General features: G+C 36.8%; 2 protein-coding genes across 2 annotated transcripts in view; one reads left to right on the forward strand and one right to left on the reverse strand.

The window, feature by feature from the left end:
- LOC145687899 (alkaline phosphatase 4-like) overlaps positions 1 to 4,028 on the reverse strand; it is a 166,149-nt gene extending 162,121 nt beyond the window's left edge. Inside the window, exon 1 of the mRNA XM_081761442.1 lies at positions 3,873 to 4,028. The gene's annotated coding sequence lies outside the window, so the exon portion shown is untranslated. The remainder of the gene's footprint in view (positions 1 to 3,872) is intronic.
- Positions 1 to 15,521, forward strand: part of LOC145687901 (uncharacterized) — a 281,153-nt gene that overhangs the window by 51,400 nt on the left and 214,232 nt on the right. The window lies entirely within an intron of this gene.

Consider the following 15,521-nt stretch of genomic DNA (forward strand, 5'->3'; position numbering starts at 1 on the left):
TTTGATGTCGAAACTAAATTTGTGAGCCACCAGCAGAAATTACTAGATATCCTACGTGGTTTCTTGACAACTTTCAAATGAAAGGACAATTTAGAATGACGTTTTTGCTACTGTATCGAGAATTACTTTATCTTTATAGTAGACCTGTAGAGTGGGCAGTGACAGTCACAAATTATTTTTTGTCCGTTCTAAAACAGAACTTAGTAAGAGAATTTTTAAGTTAACAATAGTATATGGGCCTTATGCAGAGTCCTTCTGACGCGTTATTAGTGCCATACTAAAGAGTTCAACTAACATATGATTCCTTCAGTAGTAAGGCCTTTAGTATGACGCTAATCATACGTCAAAACGACCCTGTATAAGGTCCTATATTTTTTAAATTTATTTACGAGATTAAATCCAATTTACTACATTTTATTCATTCCTTCGTAAAATAAATAAATAAAAAAAAAAAAAAACATTTTCCACGATCTAAAATAACCTATCATCGCACCATGGCACGTATGAAAAGCGTAGGACCAGATCAACTTCCAAAGAATAGTTTCTTCAAGGTACAGAATGTTAACTATTTTTTTTTTTAATTAACAATCACCAGATACAGCTCAGAGGCCATTTTATACTGGATATCTAACAACAACAACAACAACAATGGAAAGAATTTTGATAAGGTATCGGCCAGGGCCTATTTAGTAGGTACAATCCCGGCATTTACCTGGTGGGATTGAGGGAAACCCTGGAAAACCCCAGTCAGGATGGTCGGCAGCGGGAATCGGACCCACAACCTCCCGAATGCGAAGCCAACGCTCTACCACTTGAGCTACTTTGCTCGGTCTATGAATATAAATACACTGTAAAAGTGAAATCAAACCTTTCAGCTGCTAATGGACAGGAACGTTAGTTCAACGATTTCTTCCGTTAGGCTGAGAGAGACAGATAATTAAGAGAAGTGAATGAAGATGGCAGTCAGTGACATGAGAAAGTGGAAGGTAACAGCAGTAGCCTGAGAAAACTCACGGACGCGACCAGGGGCGGATCCAGGACCGACTTCTGGGGGGGGGGCGGTAGGTTGTCATACTGCTACTTTTAAAGGCTCCAAACTTTGTGATGGGTTTTATTTATATAGGCCCCTATATAAAATAAGAAAGTTTCCTCTTCTGGTAGGGGGGCGATCGCCCCCCTGGACACGACATTGTCCACCAAACACTTACGTGGTCGGGAATCAAACCAGGGACCCCACGCACCAGAGGTAAGAATTCTACTACTTTTCTTAGTAACTTAAATTCCCTAACTGCTACTATTTTTAATTCATTTTACTTTTTTTTTCAATTACTCTTACGAACAGGGACATGAACCCACAAACAACGAGGACAGTTAAAATTCCAAAGACTCTCCCCACGGGGAATCAAACCCGGGACCGCGTACACGAAAGAAGCGCGCGCTAGCCACTAGGACAGCAGGGAGGGCACACTGAGTCACCGTGCTCCCATAAATAAACTGTACTCCCGTAAATAAACCCATAAATAGACTACGGTCATAGCAAGGGCTGGTCAGAAGGGGCCATCTTCAACGCTCACTGAAACTTTCAGCTTGTTTAAATAATAATAATAATAATAATATGGACAGAATGTAAGATGAAAAGGATCCAAAGCTCTGTTACAGATTCTGTAAGTTTTGTGGAGTTTCTTGATGTCCTCATTGTCCCTTCAATATTAATTTTTGTTCTGTCTAAGAAATCAGGCCGGCTACGAGCCTGCTTTATAACAAAGAAAAGTCAATTGAAGACGGTTGATTTGTTCCGAATATATTAACAAAATAACATTGTAGGCGGAAACAGCGTACGCAGCTGGGGTTCTGGGTTCTAATTCCCCTTGAACAAGTTATGAAAAAGTAAACTTTTACAATACGAGCATTATATATATATATATATAAATCCTGAAACGATTTGAATTGGAAGTTTAAATCCCTCCCCCGCAGGTAGATGAAATTCTGCACCGCTACTGGTAAAGAATACACGTTTTTAATGCTAATATACGACGTTAAGAATATATCGAAACAATAACAATTTTGGAACTCGGAAAAGGTCCAAGTAAAGAACATTTATCAGAGACCTATTTCCTCTCACAAGTATTCACGAATATGAAATAAACAGTTGCGGCTATTCAGGAAATCGATATCGGTAAAAATTAAGTATTAAAGCGAAGAAAAGTAAGCTTCTTATAGTCTTAGAAAGTTATATACAATAATTAATACATTAGGTAAGATTTCATCTCATATACCGACAAAATGTAAACTTTTATCGATGCGATTTCCCTAAAAAGCCGCAACTAGAAATTAATATAGCCCTATTGAAATGAAAGGAAATCTTTAAGTTTTACGCCCCACAGTTATGGCGGCTAGGCTAAAGGAGACGGTGATAAGAAATTAATGAAATGGTGGAATGAAGAAAGTGGGAGAACCCCGAGAAAATCCACGAACACGATGTTTGTGCACCACAAAGCTCTCTTGGCTCGAGCTAGGATCGAACCAAGGATCCCATCCACCAGAGGTGGACGCTATATAACTGAGCCGCCGCGGCGCCTGAAATTAATATATTGAGTATATAGACGTCTAATGGATGACCGATACTGTTAGGGGAAGAATGGTGAATCTCTCAGGTATATTATTCCACTTTGCTATTATGAAAACGCAGTGGTTTGTTTCTTTGAAGTTCAGAGTTTTATTTCAACATCGAAACTATAGAAGATGTCGACCTAGTTCAAGGCAGAATCCAAACCATTGTAATGTACTGCTGCCCGCCCTACCGGGAATTGAACCCAGGAACCACGTACAGCATGCACGAGTTAGGCTCTAGAACAACGAAGACGACGAAAAACACGTTTGTTAAAGCTCTTGTTTTGATGGAAGTGCGGGTATTAAGGGTGTTCACTACAGCGAAATTAAACTACCGCTAATTTTAAAGCTTTTCTGTAATATCTTCAAAACAAATAAAAAATATTCGAAAAACAGAAACGTAGTAAACTAGTCAATACGATTTTGCACGTGATACCGTTATCATAAGTCATCCATCTGCTTTCGATTTGCAACTGTAGATAGATTTAGCATTTTTTGCGGGTTCTGTAAATAGCGGCATACCAAAAGCAGATAGGTGAATTGTGCTAAAGGTACCACATGCAAAATCGTATTGTCTAGTTCACTACGTTTCTGTTTTTCGAATATTTATATTTGTTTTGAAGATATTACAGAAAAACTCAAAAATTAGCGGTAATTTAATTTCGCTGTAGTGAGCACCCTTAAGTGCTCCACCTTTATCGTTTCGTTATTTGCATTCAAATAAATTTAGAAGATCCACTGTAAAGGGCTAATAAATTGATTTTGATTGTAACTTTTTTGTCACAAATCTCTAACCCACTGAATTCTTTCATATAAAATAAATTACGATAAAGCTTTTGTCATAAATTTCCAACTTCAGAAAGTAAACAAAAGGAACTTTTTTTTTTTTTTTTTTTTGAGTAACACATCTGTATCATCAATAAAATAATGCCGGCAATAATATGTTAGACCTATAGCTTGACAAATATCGTGTACATAACTCAATATTTACATATCTATTTTAGTGGTGTAAGGTTTCTGAGGGTTTCGTTCAGAGATTCTATTTAACGGGTTGTATTGACATGGAACACGGTACTACACCAACTAAAAAGATAAAAACAAAAATAATACTTGATCCACCTTAAATAAACAAACAATATTGAAAGAAAGAGAAAACAAAAACTAAAATATTGTTGTATTCTCCTTCAAAATATCTAGTTCTGTTATAAAGTTTGTGTTTCTTTCACAAACACCCCACAAACGCGTTATTTGGTTCCTCTTACCTGCTGTTGGTGTGATTCGGGCGACACCTGCTAACCACGTCGTTGGACACAAAACGTATAACCACAAGCTCAGCTTTCTCACAGTTCTTGCAGTTCAAAAGGTGGAGAGCGTGAGTTTGTGACGTTTCAAGGGGAAGTATTCCCACTCCTACACTTTTACTTCTGCACTAACGGGACCGACTATGAATTTGTAAATCGTGGTACAGCACTTCACATCACTCATTTTAAATTCCAGCGTTAATTCTTCGTTTATTCTTTGGTGCAGCGGTTGGTAGGGGCGAACCAAGGCACAATTTTCACCCGGGCAGAGTGACTTTTTGGCGCCTCCCCCATCCTAGTCTATATTTTACATTTTATTACAGTGATTTTAATATTTTAAGCCCATATTTCAAAAAGAAAAATTAATACTCAAATACATGATATAGGTATATTTAATACTTAAAAATATACATATGGTATTAATTGTATTGTGTTTTATTATTATTATTATTATTTATGTATAAACAAAAACAATATCGAACAACATTCATTGAATACTACTTATGGTGACATGATTACTGGTATATTGTGAATTGTTTTGTTGTATCAATAACATCAGAAGTCATTCTACCATCAGTGGCGGATCTAGAAGCTAAAAACTGGGGGGAATGCAGCCAATACCCAGACTATGATAGGTATAGGGTGAATGTGCCACTTGTCAGCCCCTCACCAGTAGTCGGCCACTTACGCATTTTCGAAACAAAAATAAGAAAACGTTACGTTTTGACCCTTATCAATATGAAGCTTAGCTTTTAGACATTCATTCTCTACACAGCCGATCACATGTCACACCGAAATGTCACCTAGTGTCGCAGCAATAGGTGGACAAAGAAGACACTATGTTGTAATGCGTGAATCTGCTACGTAAAAAATAACAAACGAGACTTTTTGTTACAAGTGTGTATTTGTTATCTAATGTAAAAATAATAAATATTCTTTTTATTTTTTAATTTGTATATATTAAGGAAATGAAAACAGATTTTTTTTTTTGTAGATTTTGAGCATTTCGTTTGTATAGGGGGGGCCGAGTACTGGAATTGAAAAATGAGTGATTTTCTAATAGTCAGCCCCCGGGGCTGAGTACTGAAATTATCGCATATGTGTGCAATTTCGTCCATCACATGCCCAGACCAAGTATTCACTTCCCATCTGTTAATAACATACAGCATGACTCACAAATCTTTGTTTTTCCAGTAGTCAGCCCCGGTAAAAATGTAAAGGCTGAGTATTGGTGCCTCGAAAGCCAAAAGTCAGCCCTGTTGGTAATTTTACTGCAATTTTAAATATCAATATCCAAATTTGCAAAAAACCAGGTTCCCACTTACTCATTTTATGGAAGTAAATATAAATGAATGGAAAAGGAAGAAAAATTGAAGTTAAGAGATGAAAATTCACCAGCACTTAGAAGAGTCTCTGTACAATGCACTGAGGGCTGTAGAAAATGGAATGACGATACGAAGCTAGCAGAACATTCAATGTTTCTCGCAACACACTAAAATAGCCAAAGTTGGATTTGGGCAAAATAAAATGGATATATTGAATACAGTATACAATATTGTAAAAAGTGACAATAGAAAGAAACTTTTCAAAGAGAGCTATCTAGGAGAGAAATATTATAAATTGTTCTTATGAGGAAACCCAGAATTAGTTTGCAGAGTTCCAGAAGGCAAGAGCAACAGTCACCGAAGAATTTATTCGGAAGTGGTTTAAAGAACTCGAGGTACCTCCAAAGCATTAACGCATTCGATATTCTGCAAGATCCCACCCGAATCTTTAATGGTGATGAAACTAGTTTTAGCCTTTGTCTCGAAACTGGTAAAGTTATCGTATCGAAAGGTTTGAAAAATGTTTATGAAGTCCAAACAATCACTGTTCTTCTAGTTTTCTCTGGCAAATGGCGAAACTGTATTTCCAATGGTTATTTTCCCGTATGTTAAACCATCGCCTGACATCATAGAAAGTATGCCAGAGGTCTGGTTTTGGGGAAGATCAGAAACAGGCCTGGGTGAAGATTGATACTTTTTGAGTATATTGTAAATGGTATAAACAAATGGCTGGAAGAAATAACATTATAGGACCAATAATTTTATTTGCTGAATGGCATCGCATACATCCAACTATGGAGCTTAATGTGTTTTGCATCGAAAACTGAATAATTCTATATGTCTTACCACCTGATACAATACACATTCTTCAGCCAGCAGATGTTAGTGTCTTCAAACCCTCAAGATAGAATGGAAGAAGACAATTCATGACTGGCAAAGCCAACCCAAAAACATAAATGTGTAACAAAATCTCATTTCTCTTCACTCTTGTCAACAGCAGTAAACCGTTCTTTTCTCTCCGATTCAATTAGAAATGGTTTCAGGAAATGTGGCTTGTGTCCTTTCAATGCAAATACTGTAGACTACTCTAAATACATTAAAAATAGCTGAGTGAAAAGACGTTTGGAAAAAGATTGAAGTGTATCGGCTGACTGATTTCCTCGCATATTCCTTCTCTATTTCCTTGTCAAGCAGATCGTACTGAAATATTGGTCCATAATGTAATGGAAGATTGTACGGTGTTTTGAAAGATGATACATTGCTTCAAGTTCAAAAAGGCAACGATAATATTAAGAAGTCATAGACAGTCATAGATAAAGCTCCCGAAAAAAGTTCAAATAACAGTAGACAAGTCTCACCAAATTGTGAAAATAATTTACTTTGGCCAGAACCAATTGCAAAGACTTCAAAGAGGCAACGAAGCAAAATAAATTATCAAGTGCCATATCGTCAGATGAATGGAGAAATAAAATGATAGCCAAGATCTTAGAACAGAAGAAAGCAATTAAAGCCAAACAAAAAAAAAAAGAAAAGAAAAGAAAGAAATAAAAAAGAAAGAGCATAAAAGAAAATCCCAACTTCCTGGAATTTTTGTGAAAAGACAACTACTACAATTTATTATTATTATTATTATTATTATTATTATTATTATTATTATTATTATTATTATTATTATTATTATTATTATTATTATTATTATTATTTGTGAGAAGTAAATGCTTTATTTGCGTTTTCTAAATTAATAAAGGTGTTCAAACATGGTGATAAACTGATGACTGTGACATATTTCTACTCTGGTTCTATGAGAAATATTCCTAACTTCGTAGAATTTTTATGAAGACATAATTCGATTTTATTTCATATTTTTGTGAGTTTTTTTTTCTTTTGGCGTTTTCTAACTTTTAACTGGAGTGATCAAATGATATTGCGATATAACGGTCATGAAATTTAGCTATGATCTAACAACTTTAGTTCTGTTTGAAATGTTTTAGCTTCATGGTTGCTTATATTTTTACGAAGGGTCCGCTCAACACAATTTTATTCCTGTTTTTCCGAGAAATAAATAATGTTTTTTTTTGTTAGACAATTATAATGTAATCTGTTATATTTGTAGTGTCATGTAGCAAAGCAAAAAACGCTCCATGATATTACATCTGTTTTTATCATTAGTTTCAAATTTTGTTGGCTGACTTTAGGTTCGTTAATGGCTGAGTTCTAGAATGTAGTGGCTGAGTACTGGTATTTTGCGGCATTTTTAGGAAATTTATAAATATTGTTAAAATCCTAATAATGACATTAAAAACACTCCTTTCATTGTAAACTAGACTAAATAATGAATACATATATCATGAAGAAGTCTCATTCTGTTCAAAATTAAAATAAAAAATTACATTCAAACTTAAAATTTGAGTTAGGAGGCTGAGTACTGGCACATTCACCCTATATAAACTTTCAAAAATATATCAATAATAACTTAAATTATTTTATCACTGAAAAACTGGGGGGGCCTACGTCCCCCAGCCCTGACTTACATCCGCCACTGTCTACCATATATCCGACTATGTGACAATCTATTCTAATAACGTGAAATACCAATAAATACATTTCACATATGTTGAACATGTTTTACGCACAACAAAATAAACAACACTTTTTGAGTTGAGTTGATTTTAGTTTAGCGTCTTTTCTAGCAGCAAGGCTATATGAGACGTGGACCTACTGATTAACGTGGAATCTGAACCACATGAGCTCCCGCCTGGAATCGAACACGGGTCTCCCACGCCAAAGGCGCGTACGCTAAAACAACCATTATTATGTACGTCTATAGCATTCATTAAACATATCTCATGAATTTGTACAAATGCTGAAGACTCTTACAGACTAAAGTTTAATAACAGGTTAATGCAATTGACTCTACAAGAATATAAACCAAAAATGTCAATAGAAAACACGTTATAAAATTTACTTTTTGAAGCTCGTTTTGGCGCCCCCTGACTGTGGCGCCCTGGGCAGGCGTCCGGGTTTTCGGCCCTTGGTTCGACACTGGCAGCTGTAGTCTTTGGCGTTTTCAACATAGGCTAGGAAGACAGCTACAAGCTGAGATTCCGATTTTATTACATTTTTTTAAACTGAAATAAAATGTGCCTAGACGTATTAAGTCTCGTAACACCGAGGATATAATCCATGCAGTAATTCGTTTTCTATAGCGCAATTAAAGACAGCTCATTGTTCTTGAACAAATTTGTTTTTAATATCTTTCTACATGAGAATTTTAAATCTTTACGCTGAATGTAATAGCATTTGTCATTCAATGTTGTAAAAAATATATTGCTAAAGCAGGATATAGAGCAATTAATATATGGGATTTGGACAATACATACACGGAAGTTGTCACTTGCGGACAATCTACAGTAACAGATAATATCCTCTCCTATTTAATTTATTTTGTGATTAACTTGGAGTTGTTCTCAGTGGCGGATCTAGAAGGTAAAAACTAAGGAGGAGGGCTGCCAGGACCCAGACTATGATAGGTATATCATGAGTTTACTATGAACTTTCAAAAATATATAAATAATAGTTTATTTTTTTTACCACTCATAAAACTGGGGAACCTAGGACCCCGGTCCCGATATAGATCCGCCACTGTTGTTCTTTCATCTAAGTAAGATGAAACCAGGTCAATTTCTGAGATTTTGATTAGGGTTTTTCAGTATCTAATGTGTCTTTTAGCACCATGAAATCTGAAAATTCTTCCTCATGTCCGTGTCACAAGTGTTGCTAGATCGTGTGAATGGGCTTCTCGGGGTTGTCCAGTTTCCTTCCATTTTATTCATTTCACCATTTCATTCATTTTTCATCATCACCGTCTCTTTTAGCCTAGTTGGCATAAATTTCATTTCATTTTTCATTTCAAGTGTTGCTAGACCTCATTTCTAACTTTTAATCACAGAAATGCGGTTGATATTAAAGTAAGCAATTGACTTAATGTTATTTTATTTATGTATTTATTTCTTGCTCACCTTTCGTGCCTAGGGTTTCTGTTTCAATCCCAGCTCGCATTAAGTAGGATTTATGCTGGACAAACACCGCATGTGTGAGCTTTTTCTTGGTTCTTCCATTTCTTTTCATTGTTTGAGAAGTTTAACTTATCAATTTTTTTTTATATATTGACTCTGTCTGTCCGTGTGCCCGTCTGGGAAACAAAATGATTTGAGTTGATTTTGCTTTTAGCGTCCCTTTCAGCAGCGAGGCTATATGAGACGTGGACCTACTGCTTAATGTGGAATCTGAACTATATGAGCTCCCACAGGGAATTGAGCCCTGGTCTCCCACGCCAAAGGTGTCTACGGTGACTGCTTATTGTGCTGCCAAAATGTCTTGAGCCGTGGCAAAAATGCGAACTAAAGCTCATTCCCCGACACACCCACGCGCTGAGCCAATAAGGGTTCAGCAGCTGCTAAGCGAGAGAGCTTTAGCGAAAGAAAGTGGAATTCTTTCAGCCGATAGCAGCGCCTGAAACGGAAGACTAGGTATCAAGTCAATGTGTATATTTATAGCCACGAAGGAGCTAAAGGGAGATTAAAAAAAAACAAAAAAAAACTCAAGAACTATTTTTGTTCTTGTAGATCAAGATTGAAACCGGAAGTTGAAGTGGATTTCAACCACTTTTGGTTTTAGTAGAGAGTTAATGATGGAGACGTAATGTATTTTTGGGACACTTAATGAATTACAGAAAACCACATCTCTCTATAGACGATTAGTCAATTAGTTCTCGAGATTGTCTCCCGGGCGAATGGACGGATGGACTTTGTAAATGTATAAAGGAGTTTTCGTAAATCAAACTCTTCCATAAGAATAATCAAAATCCGAACATTTGTCTTGAACGAATCCGTACAGTGGCTCAGTGGTCGAGCGCTTACATCTAATGTATGGCGTTCCTGATTCGGTTCCCGGCCAAGTAAACTTGTGGTGAACAACATCGTGTTCGTGGGTTTTCTCGGGGTACTCCCGTTTCCTTCCACTTTCTCATTCCACCAATTTTTCATCATTGACTTGCATTAATCATCGTTTCCATTAGCGTAAAATGGTATAATCGTGGGACGTTAAACTGAAAGATTTCACATCATTTTCTGACAAAAAGTGTTAACTTAATGATTCTATCGTGCAGAACTAGTCTTCAATATAGCACATACCAAAAATCTCAGAAATTAATTGTTAGTTACGCAGATACAAAACTTCAAACAATGGAAAATACTCTGCACACGTCACGGCAACAACAACAACAACAAAAGATACAAGACGTCACATATCGGGTCCCCTCTGAGCCGCATTCAAAACTTGAGGAGTGCTTTTTTATTGCAGGTTCTTACTGTAAACTACAAAAAGATTTAGTGGAACAGTAGAAGGAAGATGACCAAAAAAATAAAATACTTACCGTATAGAAATAACGTGTAAGACCTATATTCCTAGTATAAACCAAGGTGGAAAAAAATCGTGATTTTTTTAATCATTTATGTTGATTTTTTTTTATTTAAATCGATTTTTTGATTTAAATCGATCTTTTTGATTTAAATCAAATCTTTCTCCTCGTATAATACAAGTCGCGAATTGAAAATAAAGCATTAGGAATTAGTATTAAATGTTAATTATGCCATTTAAGTGAAAGTGTTGGGGTTGAATTTTGAATTATCCCCAATCGTTAACCTATATCAATCCCAAACAATGTTTCTTACCCTTTTTAAATTATGGCTCTTTTTAAAGGTAAATTATAGACTCTCAGTCAAGCAGCTACAGCATCATCCCTACTTATCCTAGGATCATGGTACATACATCACTCTCGTTAGAGTAGAACAGCTTTTGAAACGGTAACATTCACATTTCCCTATCATATCCCTGAAGCGATAAATTTTGAGAGTAATCGGCATTTTTTTTACTTTTTTTTTTTTAATGATCCCCTCTGGATTCCCGTGTGTTAACGCACAGATCTCAAAATCAACTGGGAAATATTAAGGGGTGTACTAAATATGTGTACAAAATTTCAAGCTTCTATCTTGAGTAGTAAGGGCGAGGAAACTATTTAACAATGAGCTAAGAACATTCCCACAATGCCCCAGATGACCCGGATGTAATATAAAATTTTCTCAGACATCCCTATTTATCCTAGGATCATGATTTGTACATTATTCTCTTCAGAATAAAACAAATTTTCAAACGGTACCCTTTAAATGTCTCCATCATGTATCTGGGGCGGGTAAATCACGAAAAAAGGAAATTTCTGTTAAAAATATCTTTTTTCTTAAAAAAAACTCTGTGTATCCCTACCCCTGTTTTAAGGCAGGGATCTGAAAAATACTGAGGGGTCCACTGAGTAAATGTGCAAAATTTCAATCTTGTAGGTGCAAAAGGAAGCCCGCGAAAAATAATATTCCCCAAATACCCCAGATTCCCGTAATAAACAGGATCTCAGTTAACAGTTTCCTGAGACATTCCTATTTATCCTAGGAGCATAGTACGTACATCATTTTCTTCAGAATAGAATAACCTTTCAAACTGTACTATTCATATGTCTCCATCTGAGGCGAAAAATCACGAAAAAAACTATTTTTTGTTAAAAATATCCTTTTTTAAACATTTTTGCCCCTCTGGACCCCGCTGTTTCCACGCAGAGATCTGAAAATTATTAAGGAGTGCACGGAACGAGCGTGCAAAGTTTCAGTCTTCTGAATGCAAAATGTAACCCGCCAAATAATAATAATAATACGCATAACAAAAAATATATTTTTAAATTTATGACGTCATCACACACAATGCCTCAACGCAGAAAGGCGTGAAAGCATATGTAACGTGTTCTAAAATGCCTCCAGTCTTGAAGAAAACGATGTAAAAAGCCTTATTGGTACTTTTTTAATCGAATAATGAAGAAATGAAATCTGTAGTTTTACGTCCCACGGTTATGCCGGTTAGGCTAAAGGAGACGGTGATGATGAGTAATCGAATAATGAAGAGTATACCCTATCACCTAAAAATAGGTGATATAATTTAAAAGGTTAAGCATTAAGGAAAAAGTACAGCAACGTTTATCAAAATGGCATTTTTTTCCACAAGTTACTGATATTTGGCAGGGGCCTATTTTTAAAAACTCAGAACTAGCTTGCGGCATGAAATACATAAATTTTGCCTAAAGTTATAAAATTAAAAAAAAAATGGAGAGGGGATAGGACCCCTTTAAATACCCCCTATATTCTGGGAACAAATAAACACCGACACGCAAAAAAAATTGTCATCTTAAATGTCGATGGTGATTTCCACGTTGGAATAGTTAACGATTTTAAAACCCAAACGCAATGTTACGAAAAGAAAGCAGGATTGCTCCGTTACCTGTTCAAAACGGGATTTTCCCTAATCATCCTCTGAATGACACTTGTTTTCATACTATACTGTACATTTGAATCTCATTGTATTATGCTTATTAACTTCCATAATCGAAATAACAGAACAGAAACGGGATTTTACTTATTTGCACTTTAAATTAATTTATTTCGGAATTCGATTTAAATCAACGATTTTTATTTAAAAAATCAAGTGATTTAAATCTTGATTTAAATCGTGATTTAAATCAGACTGATTTAAATCAATCCACCCTGCACTAAAGTCATCTGTAGGCCCTAATGTTTTATCGGTACGAATATTATAGATTTTGTTATATCCTACACGCGTTCTATATTTGTAAACAAGATCAAGTGTTGCGTATTTTTAAACAAGCGTTACAATTACTACTACAAGAAAGAGACGACAGGCATCATCAAAATCATCAGGACACGTGACCGAAGAGGAACACTAGCGTCGCCGATGTTCACGAAGAAGGTATAAAACACGCTGCTGGGCCTTCACCGGAATCAGTCTCGTCTGGTCAAATTTCCTCTCTTAGCTTGTCTGGAGCTTTGTAGGATCTAATCGAACTCAAACCTTTTAGTTTGCCAGGAGTTCTGAGGTTCCTTGCTCACGTAGCTTGCCTGGAGCTTTGTGGAACCTTAACCGCTCCCCTTGCTTGCCTGGAGTAATGAGAAATCCTAAAACATAACCACCTAGCTTGCCTTGAAGCTCTGTGCTTTTCGTACCTGCTTAGCTTGCCAGGAACTATACGGGATAATAACCCCTCTCTTTGTTTGTCTGGAGCACTGGAAGATCCTAACCGCAACCACTTAGCTTGTCTGGAGGTCTGTGGTATCCTTCCCTAGACTGTCTGGACCTAGGGACACCCATTTACCCAATAAGGATCTACATTGGGAATATCCATTGTATTGTTCTTCGGACCTCAATTAGAGTGAACTGTGTTATATTTATACCGTATATAATACAATTTTTATTATAAAAGGTTTCGGGAGAAAGTCCAAGATCCCATGTGTTAATTCCTCTACCTACTATCTTAGCTTTCTCTTCCTTGCCTTAGCAAGGCAATTTTACATGATAGAAGCGTCAAACTCAATCCGAACTAATTGAATTGGACACTTCCCTACCGGACGCTCGTTTTATTAACCAAAACATGAACTTATGATTTATTAAGTACGTGATATAGACCGTTTTTTCCTCTCTTCTCCTAAAAGTACATAATTTAAATTGTCCAGCAGGACCTTATGACGCAGACTAGATCCGGAAAGAACACTTATATACATACTATAGAAAATATAGCCGAAGAGGGTTCTAGTCCACCATTTAATATCCCACATTTAACGAAATATTCCGGACGTATCACCGAGATTCCCGATCATTTTTTATTCTTTCTTTGATAATTTGGCACTAGTTCAGTCGTGGACTGCGGAAAAAAGAAAGAGGTTACTTCCTATGTACTTACAAGATGTTGCGTTGGTCATAGTTCTTTAATTAAGGATATTAGTTTTCCGGATTGCTAACTGATTAGTGACAGTCCTGATAACATTTGAGTTTAGTAGAATGGAACAAAAAGAACTCTGTAGTACCTTCTGGAAATTTTTAGAAATAAATAGAGTTATGTAAAACCTTGTATAAGATTGCGAAAACAAATAGAACTTGGTGTTGTTAGAACTGTCTGGAATTTTGCAGAAAAGAACTCTTTTATTTCATTATATTCGATTTTATTCTAGAGATATATTCCGTGTCTTTTTCTACCTAACGAAAGATTGCGATAAATACCCAGGGAACGCAGGGTAATCAACTAGCTGATTATAGGAAAATTTTAGGGCCGTGGTGCCTCGGTGGTACAATGTTCACCTCTGGTTGGTGGGATTCCTTGGTTCGATCCCAGCTCGCGCCATGTGGACTTTGTGGTGGACAAACACCGTGTGCGTGGGTTTTCTCGGGGTTCTCCCGTTTCCACCCACTTTCTTCATTCCACCGTTTCATTCATTTCTCATCATTACCGTCTCCTTTAGATTAGCCGGCATAATCGTGGGACGTAAAACTGAAGGATTGCATTTTATTTTTATAGCAAAATTTTGAGGACATGTTGGATCAAGTGGTACAGCACTTACCTCTGGTGCATGGGACCCTGATTCAATCTTTAGCCAAGTAAGTTTGTGGTGGACGACATCGTGTCCGTGGGATTTCTCGAGCTGCTCCCGTTTTCTCCCACACTCATATTCCACCAATTCTTCCATCATCATTCACTTGCTTTAATTATCCGTATCCCTTAGCCTAAAGGGCGTAGTCGTGGGACGTTAAACTGAAAAATTTCGGAAAGATATAGGCAGGCAAGAAAGTTCTTTCGCTTTTGTGGAGGTCTGTGTTCAATTGGTCCTCACACCGTGAGTTGAATGCGAATGGACATACGGCGAAGGTCAGTTGTTGGTGTGGGTACATCCAACATACTACCTGGTTGTTGCAGTTCAGTTATACCGTGAACTTGCATAAGGACAAAGTGAACATGGAACCTCCACAGAGCGTCCTACGGGTGTGTATGCTGTACGAGTTCAAACTGGGATCAAACGCTGCTGCAGCAGGGCGGAAGATATGTTAGGACTTTGGTGAGGGTGCCGTGACTACGCAGAAAGTGCAACGGTGGTTTAACAAGTTTAAGAACTGTAACGAAACACTTGAAGACGCATCACGTGCCGGAAGACCAACACATGAACAAACAGCAATTGAAGCAAACAGTGGCCAGACATGTGAGAAACTGGAACTACAATTCAGAGTGAGCGGAGAAACTATTCAGCAGCACCTCCATCAACTTGGGAAGCACTACAAGTTGGGTAGATGGGTCTCACATGATTTGACTCCGGGCCAGAATGCAACTTGAGGAGACACGTTTTAT

Source organism: Thermobia domestica, chromosome 6 (genome assembly GCF_964235325.1).
Source record: "Thermobia domestica chromosome 6, izTheDome1.hap1.1, whole genome shotgun sequence".
Taxonomy (NCBI): domain Eukaryota; kingdom Metazoa; phylum Arthropoda; class Insecta; order Zygentoma; family Lepismatidae; genus Thermobia; species Thermobia domestica.